Source organism: Chinchilla lanigera, unplaced genomic scaffold (genome assembly GCF_000276665.1).
Source record: "Chinchilla lanigera isolate Chin_1 unplaced genomic scaffold, ChiLan1.0 scaffold00090, whole genome shotgun sequence".
Lineage (NCBI taxonomy): Eukaryota > Metazoa > Chordata > Mammalia > Rodentia > Chinchillidae > Chinchilla > Chinchilla lanigera.
Genome location: NW_004955491.1, coordinates 1,219,255 through 1,224,880, shown reverse-complemented (window position 1 = coordinate 1,224,880; position 5,626 = coordinate 1,219,255).

Below are 5,626 nucleotides of genomic sequence, written 5' to 3'. Positions count from 1 at the left end.
TGTAAAATGTTGTATGTCTGTTAATGTTTCCCTCCTTTTATCCTTAAAATAAAATAAAATAAAATAAAATAAAATAAAAAAGGATTGTTTTAGCATAGAATTTCCTGAATGCCAGATTCTGAAGAAATACTAAGAGGAAATGATACATCAAAAAGCATAGGGGCTGGATTGGCTCATGTAACCTTTTTGTTTTCCAAATTTTTTTTGAGAATAATGTGCATGGGAGAGGTCATCAGAAAATGTGACATCCTGGAGCAGAAACTGGACTATGGTGTGACTGAAAACCAGCCAACCTCAGCCAACAGGAGTAGCCATCACCAATAAGATGGCATGGCCAGTGAACTAGGTAGTCCAGGTGGTCCTATCAATCACAGGTGGATGACCGATTTGAGGTAAGGTAGAGTAAAAGAACCCATGGCCATACATTGATTATATTTAAAAGATTTTTTTAAATGGGGATGAGTGATAAAAGTGAAGATCAAGTAGTCAAATGGATATGAATGATAAGCCACAGAACCACAAAGAAAGGAAAAAAGAAAGGCAAGAACACACACAAAAGGGAAATAAGAAAGAAATGGACTTTTTATGAGAAAGGGTGTATTGCTAAGGGAAGGTGGTGGGGTGCTGTTTCATGGCCATGGTTGTCCTTTATTTCAATCATTTTTACTTTTAGTGTAAAATCACCATCCCCAGATTCTGGAAAAACAACGTAGAATGAGAACAAGTAGATTTCAATACTGACTGCCCATGTGGTCCTGGGTTCTGCTGTGTAAAACAGAATACATTTCAGTGTGCTAAGCAGGAGACTCCCACTTGAAATTCGCTATGAGGAAGGACTTCGCCTGACTGCGGTGAATGCAGTCAGTAGTACTCACTGCTCAGCTCCTTCACATCCATCTAGGAGGCAGGGAGCTGCCTCATGGGAAACCACGCCCTTTCCCATGACACGTGCCTGAGGATACTGAGCAAGGTGGGAATGAGATGCCCCAGCACTCGGGCCTGACCAAACTCAGCTCCCAGGAGTAGTGTTCATTCTGGGTTCCCCCTGGGTGTTCTAGGGCTGGAGGAGCCCCCATCACAGCTTCCTCTCACACCACACAGCTGTGATTCTTCTCCCTTACCTTCATCACTGCTAATTCCTGATAAAAATCTTTACTCCACATCCTAGGTCAGCATTGCCTTCAGAACACCCAACTCATGACGGTTGGTGCTAGAAATAATCTGAGAAGTTTCACTAGAGTTTGAGAGAGGAAACCTTACTGCTAGGCAGAGGATCAGATAAATGGAGCCAGGGAGCCTCAAGTACAAGGCACAAGGCAGTGGTCCTGTTAGCACTTTCGCAGGTGGTAAATAGGACAATGTACTGATGGGCCAGAAGCCATTAGCAAGTGTGATACATCAAATATTCCAGACACGGGGAAGTCGTGTTGCTTTGCATGGCTATTGATGTGCTACAGAGAAAGAGCGAGAGGCTGAGAATGAATCAGAGCTCATCGAAACTGAGGTGTGAAAGCCAGAAAGTCATTATGACTGGATACAGAGGGCTGCAGTCAAGTGTAAGAGTGAGGACAGTGTTCCTCGTAAAATGTATACCAAAAGCCCTACTAATTGAGAGCAAATCTCTCAGGCATCCAGAGAGTTGATCTTAAGCTGATCTCTCTCTCATGATCTCTCTGTGGAGTTGAAATTGGGAGTAGAAAGATGAAAAGCAGACAGTTTCACATGTAACTGTTTATGGATATTTTGTTTTGTCTTAGTGTCTTTCAATGTTATAAAATATTTTAAGTAAATGGTGTGCTCTCTAGTGAGTATGGGCCAAAGATGTTTGTAAATACCCTACAATGCACAGGAGAACTCAACACATATTCACAGACACATCACAGAATTATCCAATCCAAAAGGCTGAGAAATTTTGGCCTATACATGAACATAGTTACTATACAAAGTACATAAATTATATATAAAGGAGTCACATTAAGAGTCCAGGCTCCAGAGGTAACCTCTAGAAACTTTAGCCATCATTATTATGTGAGCAGCACATATGGCTTCCGTAGTTTGCATTTGAAATGAGTATTGTATGAAAAGTGGATCAGTTACAAAAGTGAGCAGGTACTTCTATTTTGCCAAGTGGAGAGGGGTGGAAATCTGGTGTCCCAGCAGCCTAGTCATGTCAGAGATTCTGCCAGTTCAACATGTGTCAGTGTGGATTCTATCACATAACCCTCCGACATGGTCAGCTGACTCTTGTTACTTGTCTTCGGTGTATTTTAAACCCCTCTGATCATACCAAGTCTTTGAATCTGATGGATTTTGAACCAATACACTGAAAACAGTGTTCATTCGCCCTTTCTAAGAAAAGAAAAAAAAAAAACACCTGCAAACATTGGCAATCTTTAGTTCCTAGCTTCCAACAAGTAAGGGCTCAGAAGAGAGGCAGGTGAAAGCTGTGATTCCCTTCTCCATGGTATCACTAGCAGATCTATCTCATGATGAAGTCAAGGGTGTTGACAATATCACAAATTAATGCCATGAGTAACTTAGCCATATTTGACCTTCATAACAAATAGGTTATTATTTTATTACCTGTCAGTGTCCACCTTAGAAGAGTCTCTCTTTTTGAGCACAAGAATCCCAAAAAGCTGATTTTTTAAGAATTTTCTCATTTCTCTATTCTTCCTCTCTTATGCTAAAATCTACCAAGTAGTCATCTCTTCCCTTCCTGGAAATTTCAGGGAGTCACACTTTTTGAGTGATGCCTTCTTATCACTCTTTCATAATGAAGTTAGTGTCTTTGTTTCCCCGCAGTATACCATTTCAACTGTACCTTCTGCCCACCTCAGAGACAGAAAGAGATCTCAATTATTACCTCACAAGGTAAGGCTATGGTTGAAACTGCAAGATAAACCCTTCTACTAAATCATGCTTACTTCCTTTTTTCTCAAGAGAATTATTTTCTTTATCCAGCCATACCAATATATTAATGCACATAAATCATTTAAAAGAAATGTTTTTTATTTGCATAAGGCCTTGTGAGATTTAGATCTACACATACACAATAAAAGTCTCTGATACCAAGCTTGACTTTTGATAGACACTATATCAGCGTGCTTCTCCCTATGTTTTTCATGACTCCTACTTCAACTGATCCTTAATAAAGAGTCATATTGTATATCTACTGTCCCTTATCCACCACAAATGCTATTTGGTTGTGTCTGGGGAAAAAGATAAGAATAATTGAAACTGTTGACTACTATTATTCCCAAATAAGTTACATCAAAATCTGTGTGCTCTTTTCTTAGAAAGTTAAATTACATGTTATTTAAAAGCATATTTAACCTTAAGAAATTTTGCTTATAAAGGTAACAACATTAGATGCCTGCAAGATTTCTAAAATGTTGTTTAATGTTGCTAATAGAAGACAGCCAAGACCTCCTCAAACCTTCCTCTGGTGAAATAACGGAATAGCAGTTGGCCATCAGCACATTAATGGTTTCATAAATAAAAGAGGTCGTAAACCTCTCTTTTAGGAAGATGCCTGGTAAAAGGCACAACTCCCTGAAGACACGGAGAATCTGGTTCTACATAGTTACCCTGAAAAGATGCCCATCAACAAGCAAGAGGGCTGAAACAGCAGACTAATACCCAAATGTTGAGTATGCCTTTCAATTTTGTTAGAATTAAGCAGTTTTCATGCTTTTAGATTTCTTAATTTTATGAATTCTCTGTCTCTTACTTTCAAGAATCAAATAATTCAGCTTGCCTAAGAAATAATGCAGGATTTTTTGGTACTGAAAAATATCTAATAAACCATCATACCTGGCTACTAACTACTGTGATCATGCATTTGAGCACTAACATAACTATTTGCCTATGTAAGAAAAAAATAATGAAACAGTAAAGGCAAGGAAGTATGTCTGTTCAGCTAGGAAGTACCTGTGTGACTGACTCTCTGCTCTAGCTCTACATATAAATCCACTTTTATCCATCACAGATGCAAGCCACCTACCTCCCGAAACTGCCTTGTCACCTGTATTTAATTCTCTTTAAAAATTATCAGGGCCCTGGCCTAAGACCACCAACCTCCTGCTCAAGGGTATGATGACAGAATAAAACACAGACAAGATACATTGTTTTTAGTTACAGGGGGCACCAGTATGGCTAAAGCCCAATAAGGGCTAAGAACATGAGGCATGGTATCCTTGACATTTACTGGTGCACAGCTTGACTAGGGGGCTGCTGATGGCTTCAGGAAATGGTGGGGTGAACTGCTGACATGGTCAAGGTTCAAGAATGGAGGAACAATGCATTTATGGAAAAGCACACAGGAACAGGTCATGATTAACCAGTAATCTGATTGTCTGCTAACTGCAACTGCTGTGTTATCTTGCTTTGAGACACCAAAACTTATTAGACTGTTTGCTAGTCTCAGCTCTGGCCATTGGCTTAAAGATTAATCTGTCTGTACACCAACCACAGGTCTCGCCACAAGTCCTGTAAGCCTGGAACAGACTCTCGATTTATTTTTGTGCCAATTTATTAATACTATTTATTGCCTGCCCTGTATGCATCAAGCTGGTGTTCAGGAAAAAAATGCAACAAAATAGGAAACATATTGTTCAGGTGTAAACAGACCCAGTTGCCTTCCAGTGGATCACTCAGAAGCAAGGAGGGCAGATGTCCCCCCATGCATTAACATAATTACACAAATCTTAATGTAAACATTTGGATTTCTGATAAACAAATGTGAGTTATCAATTTACAACATCTTCATCATGTGTTGCTACAGTAAATATCTGTCATACAGCTCTTTTTAAACAACTCCAATTTGCTGACAGTGGATTTCCAGGAGCAGCTATCAGAATCAGCTGAGAGAAGCTGACTATGAGAAGATGACTGAGGGGGTAAGTAAAGTTCTCCTTAGGTCTCAAATCAGTCAGGCAAGAACTAAACCAGGTTGTACGGGTGGTTCAAGAAGGACAATTTCAAACCACAAGGAAATTTCTTGGGAGATTTCAATAATCAATGAAAGAAAAGCACAGAATTTTAAAACACATCCATTGAAGATTCTTTACCAAATTAAAAACAAGCTAATGATTTATCTTTCTATGTCTTTCTGCCATGTTTGGCTGTTATAAACAACTGATTTTGTCTTGTTGGTGCTATGCATAAAGACTATGATTTCTGAACTATTCCTAAACAAATGACTAACTAGCTAGATTGTCTTTTTTCCATGTAATTATCTGTGCCTTCTTTTGTAGATCTGAGTATAAAACAGAAGTGCTGCAGAGTGTTAATTTCTTCTGTTACACTAAATTTGAAATTAGAGGTTATCTTCCTTACACATAGGCTGTTAACAGCCACATAAGAAATTACAGTTGAGGAGAAAATAATTTTTCATGCCCTTCCACTGAATTTTCTCTATTAAAATACGCATCTATTACACCTTGAAATGTGCCACACACAGCCTCCCACACACAGCTCATTCCCTTGGCTGCTAGAGTAGCTTCCTTAACAACATAGCCTATGCATGTTGGCCACTGCTGGGACAGCTCCAGCTGAACTAAACTGCTTCATTCAAGTGCAGGATCTCTTCCAGAGGGTGACTGCACTCACTGACTGATCAACG